The sequence below is a fragment of the Drosophila miranda genome (genome assembly GCF_003369915.1).
Source record: "Drosophila miranda strain MSH22 chromosome Y unlocalized genomic scaffold, D.miranda_PacBio2.1 Contig_Y1_pilon, whole genome shotgun sequence".
NCBI lineage: Eukaryota > Metazoa > Arthropoda > Insecta > Diptera > Drosophilidae > Drosophila > Drosophila miranda.
Genome location: NW_022881603.1, coordinates 7,351,332 through 7,362,123, shown reverse-complemented (window position 1 = coordinate 7,362,123; position 10,792 = coordinate 7,351,332). Strand labels below are relative to the sequence as shown.

General features: G+C 36.5%; 1 pseudogene; it reads right to left on the bottom strand.

The window, feature by feature from the left end:
• Window positions 1-977: 977 nt before the first annotated feature.
• LOC117190398 lies at window positions 978-2,449 on the bottom strand (annotated as a pseudogene).
• Between the last annotated feature and the right edge of the window lie 8,343 nt (window positions 2,450-10,792).

Here is a 10,792-nt window from a genome sequence, read left to right as displayed (position 1 = left end):
TATGGATCTACATTTTATATAGCAACAGGATTCCATGGAGTTCACGTTTTAATTGGAACAACTTTTTTACTTGTATGTTTATTGCGTCATTTAAATAATCATTTTTCAAAAAATCACCATTTTGGATTTGAAGCAGCAGCTTGATATTGACATTTTGTTGATGTAGTTTGATTATTTTTATACATCACAATTTACTGATGAGGAGGTTAATTAAATATTAATATCTATATAATATAAAAGTATATTTGACTTTCAATCATAAAGTCTGTTAATAACAGTGTAGATAATTTTTTCAATTATTTTAATTGCTTCATTAATTTTAACAATTGTTACTATTGTAATATTTTTAGCTTCAATTTTATCAAAAAAAGCTTTAATTGACCGAGAAAAAAGATCACCGTTTGAATGTGGATTTGACCTTAAATCATCTTCACGATTACCCTTTTCTCTTCGATTTTTTTTAATTACTATTATTTTTTTAATTTTTGATGTAGAAATTGCTTTAATTTTACCTATAATTATTATTTTAAAATTTTCAAATATTTTCATCTGAACTTTTACTTCAATTATTTTAATTTTAATTTTATTAATTGGACTTTATCATGAATGAAATCAAGGTATATTAAACTGATCAAATTAATTAGGGTTGTAATTAATTATAACATTTGATTTGCATTCAAAAAGTATTGAATATTCAATCTACCTTAGAATATGAAGCGATTTATTGCAATTAGTTTCGACCTAATCTTAGGTAATCTTACCCTTATTCTTTAATTGAAGCCAAAAAGAGGCTTATCACTGTTAATGATACAATTGAGAATTAACTCCAATTAAGGAAGTATGGTGATCAAGTAAAAGCCGCTAACTTTTTTCTTTTAATGGTTAAATTCCATTTATACTTCTGTTTATATAGTTTAATAAAAACATTACATTTTCATTGTAAATATAAAATAATTTTTTTTTATAAATTACTAAAATTAATTCACTATATTCAAAGATAAATTTATCTCCATAACATCTTCAGTTTCATACTCTAAATATAAGCTATTTGAATAAATAAATAATAAAAAATTAAATAAAATTAAGATTCAAAATACAAATAATATTAAATAAATTTTTAAACTATTATTATGTATTAAAAATAAAATTTGAGAATAATTAACTAATTTTTGATATAAATGTTGAACACCAAAATACTCTGATCACCCTTGGTCAAAACTTTTTACAACAATTTGACCATAATTTAAAGGATAAAAAATTATTCCATAAGTTCTAATATAAGGTATAAATCATATTGATCCTAAAAATGTTGAAAAATTATAAAAAATAAAAGATTTATTTAAACTATATAACTTAGTTAAAGAAATTAAATAACCTAATAATCCCCCAAAAATACAAACAAATAATGTTAATAATTTTATTGATAAAGGTAAACAAATTATATAAGGGTAAGGAAAAATTAATCAATTTAATATTCTACCCCCAATAATTCTTATAATTAATAACCCTATTATACCACGTAATATAATTCATCTTTCATCATTTAATATATTTAAACTACCACAATTTAAATCACCAGTTATTGAATAGTAAACGAACCGAAAAGAATAACTAACAGTTAACCCTGTAGAAAAAAAATAAAAAAATGAAAATAAATGATTATTACTAATTATGACAATTTCTAAAATTATATCTTTTGAATAAAATCCAGCTAAAAATGGTATTCCACATAAAGCTAAATTAGAAACATTAAAACAAGCAGATGTCAAAGGCATATGAATTCTTAAACCTCCTATTAAACGAATATCTTGAGAATTATTTATATTGTGAATAATAGCACCTGCACATATAAATAATAAAGCCTTAAATAATGCATGAGTTAATAACTGAAATATAGCTAATTTATAAAATCCTATAGAAAGAATTCTTATTATTAATCCTAATTGTCTAAGAGTTGATAAAGCAATAATTTTTTTCAAATCAAATTCAAAATTAGCCCTTAAACCAGCTATAAATATAGTTAAACCAGATAATAATAATAATAATTGACCTAATCAAGAAGTTCTTAATAAAATATTAAACCGAATTAAAAGATATACCCCAGCTGTAACCAAAGAAGAAGAATGAACCAACGCAGAAACAGGAGTAGGAGCAGCCATACAAGCAGGTAATCAAGATGAAAAAGGAATCTGAGCTCTTTTAGTTATAGAAGCTAATATAACTAAAAACCCAATTATTAATATTTCATAATCATTTTTTATAACTTCTAAATAAAAAATATAATTTCAACTCCCATAATTTAATATTCAGGCAATAGCTAACAATAAAGCTACATCTCCCACACGATTTGATAATGCTGTTAATATACCAGCATTATAAGATTTTACATTTTAAAAATAAATAACTAAACAATAAGAAACTAATCCTAAACCATCTCAACCCAAAAAAATTCAAATTAAATTAGGACTAATAATTAACATTATTATTGATAAAACAACAATCAAAACTAATATAATAAATCGATTAATATTTTCATCTCTACTTATATATTCTTTTCCATAAAAAATAACTAAAGAAGCAATTATTAAAACAAAAGATATGAATAATAAACTTATTCAATCGAATAATAAAGTTATTACAATTCTCAAAGAATTTAACGAAACCAATTCAAATTCAATAAAATAAACTATATTATTTAATAAAAAATATAAACTTAATAAAAAACAACATAATCTAATAGAAATTAAATTAACAAATCTAATTCTACAAATTGATAAATATTTCACGATCTAAAATGAATTATTTCATATCACTAACACCACAAATTAGTATTTTTATTAAACTATTTAAATTTATAATCATAATATACATGAATCTCTTCTTAAAATTAATAAATTTAGAGGTAATCAATGTAAAATTATTAATAAATATTCACGAATTTTCCCTCCTCTAAAAGAATTTACACCAGAAAATAATTTTCCATGTTGACTAAAAGAATATAAATATAAAGTGTAAGCTGCTCTAAAAAATGATAAAAATGATAATATAATTATTGTTAATCATGATCAAGAAACAATTCTATTTAATAAAGAAATTTCTCCTAATAAATTTAATGTAGGAGGAGCTGCCATATTAGCTGAACTTAATAAAAATCATCATAATGTTATAGCAGGTATAAAATTTAATAACCCTTTATTAATTAATAAGCTTCGTCTACCTAAACGTTCATAAGATACATTAGCTAAACAAAATAATCCGGAAGAACAAAGCCCATGAGCAATTATTAATGTGTATGAACCACATAACCCTCAATAAGTTATTGTTAAAAGACCAGCTAATACAATTTCTATATGAGCAACTGAAGAATAAGCAATTAAAGCTTTTAAATCAGTTTGTCGTAAACAAATTAATCTTACTAAAACACCACCTACTAAACTAATTCTAATTCAAATAAATCTATATTTTAAATTTATTAATTGAAGAAACGAAATAACCCGTAACAAACCGTAACCTCCTAATTTTAATATAATTCCAGCCAAAACTATAGAACCTAAAACAGGGGCTTCAACGTGGGCTTTTGGCAATCATAAATGAACTAAAAACATAGGTATTTTTACTAAAAAAGCACACAATATTCAAAAATATAATAAATCATAATTAAATATATAATTATTTATTAAATAAAAATTTATTGAATTTACTTCATTTATCACATAAAAAATACCAATTAATATAGGTAAAGAAACTAATAAAGTGTAAAATAATAAATAAACACCAGCCTGTAAACGTTCAGGTTGATAACCTCAACCTAAAATTAAAAATAAAGTCGGAATTAAACTTCTTTCAAAAAATAAATAAAATAAAAATAAATTTATTCTTCTAAATGTTAAAACTAATACTAACAATAATAAAATAACATTTAATAAAAATAAATTTTTAGAATTATTATATTTATTAACACTTTCTCTAGCTAATAATATTAAAGAACAAATTCACAAACTTAACAAAATTAATCCATACGAAAGCATATCATTCCTTAAAAAATAAGAAATTTCAGATCAATAATTTATAAAATTATTTATAATTAAAAAAATAAATCTAATAAAAAATAATAAAATTTGTACCATCCAGTACATATTATTAATAAAACAAATTGGAGATAAAAATACTAAAAAAAATACTAACTTTAACATTATATAATTCTAAAAGATTGAAAATAATCATTACCATGAGTACGAATTATAGAAACTAAAATAGATAAACCAAGAGCACCTTCACATACACTAAAAGTTAAAAATATTATTCTAAAATAAATTTCATAATTTAATAAAGTTAAATAAATAAATAATATAAAAAATAATATTAAAACAATAAATTCTAAACTTAATAATATAGAAAGTAAATGTTTTCGATTAGAAACAAAACAAAATAAACCTAAAATAAATAAAATTATAGGTAATCTTCAATATAAAATTATAATCATTAGTTTTAATAGTAGAGTAAAACATTAGCGCCTAGATCTCAGAGACTATAAAAGCAAGAGCAACCAAATTTGGTATCCACACTCCTTATATATCGGACCGAGACGAGTTTGTTTCAAAATTTCGCCACACCCCCTTCCACTCACGCAAAGGATGAAAATCTGGGGATATTCACAAATCTCAAAGACTATTAAGGCTAGAGTAACCAAATTTGGTATCCGCACTCCTGTTAGATCTCACTTTAAAACGTATATCTCAAAATTTCGCCCCACCCCCTTCCGCCCCCACAAAGAACGAAAATCTGTTGCATCCACAATATTGAGGATACGAGAAAACTAAAAACGCAGAATCATAGATAATGATCATAACTATCAGATTGCTGAATCTGGATCAGATCAGATCATTTTTATGCTCAAAAGGAACAAATCAACACGCTCAGACTAATTTTCTGTCTCTCTCGCACGCACTCTTTGTCGTGTCGTTCAATATTAGCGGCGTCTGCCGGAGGAGAGCCATACTGACTTAGTATCGGGTATAACTGTAGAGTTGCGGTGTCCGCTGAAACTCACAACGTTCCCCCTCGCTGGCCTTTTTGTTTAGGCTCTGGCTTTGGATAGTTAGGGAAGATGAAAGGAAGATTAAAACGAGGGGGAACGTTGTGAGTTGCTGCGGAGACCGCAACTCTACATTTATACCCGATACTTAGTCAGTATGGCTCTCCTCCGGCAGACGCCGCTAATATTAAACGACACGACAAAGAGTGCGTGCGAGAGAGACAGAAAATCAGTCTGAGCGTGACGTCGGGCGCTGCGTAGCCACTGCAAATTGATTTCTTGCTTTTGGTTACAAAAATGATCCGATCTGATCCAGATCCAGCAATCTGATAGATATGGTCATTATCTATGATTCTGCGTTTTTAGTTTTCTCTAATGTGCAATATTGTGGATGCAACAGATTTTCGTCCTTTGTGGAAGCGGAAGGGGGTGGGGCGATATTCTGAGATATACGTTTTATAGTGAGATCTAACAGAAGTGCGGATACCAAATTTGGTTACTCTAGCCTTAATAGTCTCTGAGATTTGTGGATGCCCCAGATTTTCGTCCTTTGCGGGGGCGGAAGGGGGTGTGGCGAAATTTGGACACGAAACGGTCAAGGTCCGATATCACAGGAGTGTGGATACCAAATTTGGTTGCTCTGGCTTTTATAGGTTCTGAGATCCTTGAACTCATATTTTGCAATTGGCAAAACCGACCATGAAACCTGTGTGTTAGAGAGAGACAGAGCGAGAAAGAATGAAATTGTTTTCTTGATTATGGCTATAATAATTATACGTTCTGGTTCAGATTTTACACTCTAGAACATATAGTCATCCTCTAAGATTCTGCGTTTTTGGTTTTATCGTATCTTTAAAAATGTGGATGCCACAGATTTTCGTCCTTTGTGGGGCGGAAGTGGGCGGAGCGAAGTTTTGAAATATTTTTGTAGCAGTGACATATCACAGAAGTCTGGATCCAAAACATCGTTGCTCTAGCTTTTATAGTCTTTGAGCACTAGGCGCTGAAGGGGACGGACAGACGGACGGACGGACGGACGGACGGACGGACGGACGGACGGACGGACGGACGGACGGACGAACAGACGGACAGACAGACAGGGCTCAATCGGACTCGGCTTTTGATGCTGATCAGGAATATATATACTTTATGGGATCGGAAACGATTTCTTCTGGACGTTACACACATCCACTTTTACCACAAATCTAATATACCCCGATACTCATTTTGAGTATCGGGTTAGATTACTACAAGTATTCCAAAGGGGTTTCCACTTTGTCTGCTGTGAAATCTGGGCAACTTTAAAGCATTTACCATTTTTAAGCTATTAAGCGTTTTTAACAACTGTTGCAATTTGAAGTTAATGAAAGTCGAGAGGCTGTTTATAATTCACAATTTATTTGCATATGTAAACCAACTTATCGCGTATGTACATATGGGGATGATTGGGGCGAACGAATGATGCGAGGATGTTAGTCTAATAGCTGCGACGATTAGCTCAAGACTGCCCATGCAAGGGCTGACGGGCCAAATTGATGGGCCCTATGCAGCAAGCTTAGACGCGAGCGAGAGCGTATGATAGCCCGAGAGCGTTAGAGCTGCTCGGGGACGCTGTTAAGCCGAGTCCGAGAGATTGCGACATAAGGAGACGAAAGAATTCCGCTGCATGCGCATATGCGGTAGCAAATGATCTTTGCAGTAGGGGCATTGCAAACGACAACACCAAAATGCAATTCCTTTGGGCCGCACCACTGGCAATAATTTAAAATATTTAAGCTGCTTGACCCGACATACTCCCCCCGTTGGAAGCCTGACTTTCAACAGCATCTTTAAGGGGCAGCAGGCACAGCTTGTTGACGGCGCGCTTGGTGATTCCAGATGACTTCTTCAGCACAGCACCTCGGGCAACGCCATCTCGTCCAGGCAAAAGCTCGACCACTCTCGCCAGTGGCCACTTCATGGGAGGAAGATTCTCATCCTTGACAAGAACCAAATCTGCGACTGCTAAACTAGGCTTCGCAGTGCGCCACTTTGAGCGCTGCTGCAGTGACGTTATGTACTCCTCCTTCCACCGGGACCAAAAGAGCTGCTGCAGGTACGAAACGCGCTGCCAGCCGTCCAGGCGATCGAAGTTTAGCTGCGTGACGTCAGGCTCAGCGAACGAAGCAGGAGGGTCACCATTCAAGAAATGCGCTGGAGTTAGAACATCTAGATCGGCAGGGCTCTCTGAAATTGAAACTAAAGGTCTTGAATTAATCACTGCCGTGATGTGGCACAACAGCGTCCGCAGCTCGTCAAATCCAAGAACCGAGTTGCCTATCGCACGGTAGAAGTGGTACTTGGCCGTCTTCACTGCAGCCTCCCATAGACCACCAAAATGAGGGGAGCGCGGCGGAATGAAATGCCAGTCTATAGCCTCGACCAAGCAAAAATCCAGCAGCGCCTTCTGATGGTCATCGCTGAGGACCAGGCGCTTTAATTCCATCAGCTCATTCTCAGCGCCGACAAAATTGGTTGCGTTGTCTGACCAAATTTGCCGCGGCTGCCGCGCTTTAGTCCATGTAGAAAAGCAACTGTGGATAAGTCCTTTATAAGCTCCAGATGAACAGCCTTGGTAGCGAAACAAATGAAGACGCAGACGTAGCACTTGATTGGAGCCTTGTTGCGTGCCTCCGGTTTGTAGAAAAACGGCCCACAGAAGTCCACGCCTGTGATCTCAAAGGCATGAGAACCATCGAGCCGCTCCTTTGGAAGATCCGCCATAATATGCTCCAATACCCTGGGCTTCAGTCGAAAGCATCTTACGCACTTGTTTACTGCCTTGTTTACCGTCTTCCTCCCCCCAATAGGCCAATATTGGGATCGAATTAGTCCAAGCAAAGCTCGAGGACCAGCGTGCAGATTCCGCTCATGAAAATGGGAGATTATTGAAAGAGTCAGTGGATGGCTGCTGGGCAAGATGATGGGATGACGGCCATCAAAATCCAACGAAGAGTTTTTTAGTCGACCATCTACCCTGAGAAGTCCAAACTGATCCATGAATGGCGATAACGATGCGATTGAGGTCGATGAGGAGACTGCTCCCCTTGCCCGCAGTGACTTCATGTCCTCCCATACCTGAGTACGCTGGACTAGTCGTAGCAATACCTGGGTTCCATGTTCAATGTCAGAGACAGTGAGTCCGGGGCGCCGAATTCGGTTGCAAAACTTGTGAATGTATCCGAAAACGCGTTGCAAAGAAGCAAATAAATTCGCATACTTGGAATCAGCAATAATGTCCATGTAGGGCGATTTGACCAGAAGAGCCTTCCGACGAAGTTCAAGGGCTGGCTTATCAGGTAGCACAGTGGTTGGCCAGTCATCTGAGGAGCCGCAAAGAAATGGAGGACCATGAGCCCAAAGAGGTGACTCATTCAGCTCAGTCGGATGAGCCCCTCGAGACAGAATGTCGGCTGGGTTTAAAGCTGTGGGAACATAGCGCCATTCCATTTTTTCGGTCATTTCCTGAATCGTTGACACTCTATTTGCAACAAAAATATTAAATCTTGACGGCTCGTCCCGAATCCAAGAGAGCGCAACGGTAGAATCACACCAACAGTAACACCTTCCCTTGAATACATTCATTCCAGCTATCTCTGATATGAGCCTAGCCAGCAACTCCGCTCCACAAAGCTCCAACTTTGGTACTGTAAGTGTCTTCAAAGGAGCCACACGAGATTTGGCACAAAGTAAGTGACTGCTGAAATGCTGACCCTTGGACACGACATAAATGCATGCACCATAAGCCTCGATGCTGGCATCGCAAAATCCGTGAATTTCCAGCGTAGAGTCTGGAAGGAGCACAAGCCGAGGAAATTCAAGTCGACGAATCTGACCAAAACTGGTGCATATTTCCTGCCACTCGGTGTTCAGTGCGACTGGAAGGCTTTCATCCCAGGACAACTTCTCTTGGCACAAACGCTGGAGAAAGATTTTGGATTTAGTAATTACGGGACCAGCTAGTCCGAGAGGATCGTAGAATCGCGCTATGGATGACAAAACAGAGCGCCTGCAGGAATTCAAAGAAGATTGAAGGGCCGAGAACGAAAATAATAGTAGATCAGAAACCGGATCCCACGCAAGTCCTAAGGTTTTAGTCACATGGCTGCCATCGTCGAACTTCAAAAATGTTTCCTTGTCCTCTTCCGGAACTCCATCCAGCACAGCAGGGACGTTCGAACACCATTTCCTCAATCTGAACTGACCTCTAGACAAAATTCCAGTAGTTTGCTCCCGAATCCGGATAGCCTCCTCCTGCGAGCTGGCTCCAGATATCAAGTCATCCACTTAGAAGTCACGGCGAAGGATTTCAGCTCCAACTGGAAACGCCATCTGCTCGTCTATTGCCAACTGATGCATCGCTCGCACAGATAGATAGGAGGCAGGCTTCGTCCCATAAGTAACGGTGTCCAATTGAAACACACGCAAGTCTTCCTCCCTGGAGTTTCTCCACAGAATACACTGCAAGTTGCTATCCTCGGTCGAGACTCTAACACAACGATACATCTTACAGATATCTCCCGTAATCGCAACGGCGTATGACCGAAATCGAGCAAGAATATGAAACAGTTTGGGTTGGATTACGGGACCAGCCATTAAAACGTAGTTCAGGGAATATCCAGATGAGGTTGAAGGGGATCCATCAAAAACGACGCGAAGCTTGGTCGTAGAACTATCTTCCTTCATGACGCAATGGTGAGGCAAAAAATATCGGCAGTTGCTGATTGACTGGGTAGGAACCTGAGACATATGGCCTAAATCAAGGTACTCCTTTATAAATGCTGCATACTGAGATTTAACATCAGGGCGACGATCTAACTTTCTCTCAAGGGTCAGGAATCTACGAAGCGCTTGATTGTAAGATTCTCCAAGGAGATCCAAATTAAATTTTGCTGGCAGCCGAACACAATAATCGCCTTTATGTAGTCGACGGAAATGCTGGCGCTATGTTCCCACAGCTTTAAACCCAGCCGACATTCTGTCTCGAGGGGCTCATCCGACTGCACATCTAGCTCTTCTTTGGTAGACTTTATTATTGGTTCGATGCAATTTTCTACCTCCCAAAACCTCCGAAGAAGCACCTCAAGCCGATCCTCTGGACTATTATCCTCAGCAGCTACGGCCCGAGCGCGAGAGACCATCAACGAGGAACCTTTTAAACGCGAACTACTTCCAGACACGACCCATCCCAAGCGCGTTTTCTGAATTGAAGGCAATCCTGGCAGTAGCTTGACCTGACCAACACACAGGAGCTCGAAAAACAGACTTGCGCCAATTAGCAGATCGACGAGCTGCGGCTTATAAAACTCCGGATCAGCTAGTGGTATGTTAGATGGAATTTTCCAGTTTTGAGTGTCAATTCCAAAGCTTGGCTGTCGATCGGTTATGCTAGAGGCTACAATGGCAGTGATGAGAGTTGAGTAATCCGATGAGCGAGAGTGCAGGCTAACGTTGACCGAAAATCCATCCGTGACGAAGCTAGAGTCGCCTATTCCCGAGACTGCAGTCGATGATTTCATTTTTCGAAGCTGAAGCTGATTCGCGAAACGAGAAGTTTTTAGATGCAACTGGGAGCCGGAATCCAGCAACGCTCGGCAAGGAACTAAAACTCCGGAACGATTTTTTACTACGACCGTGGCCGTGGCAAGTAAAACAACACCATTCCTGAGATCTTGGGCAATAAGGCAGACGAGGTAGCCGCTGAAGTAGAGGGCGCAG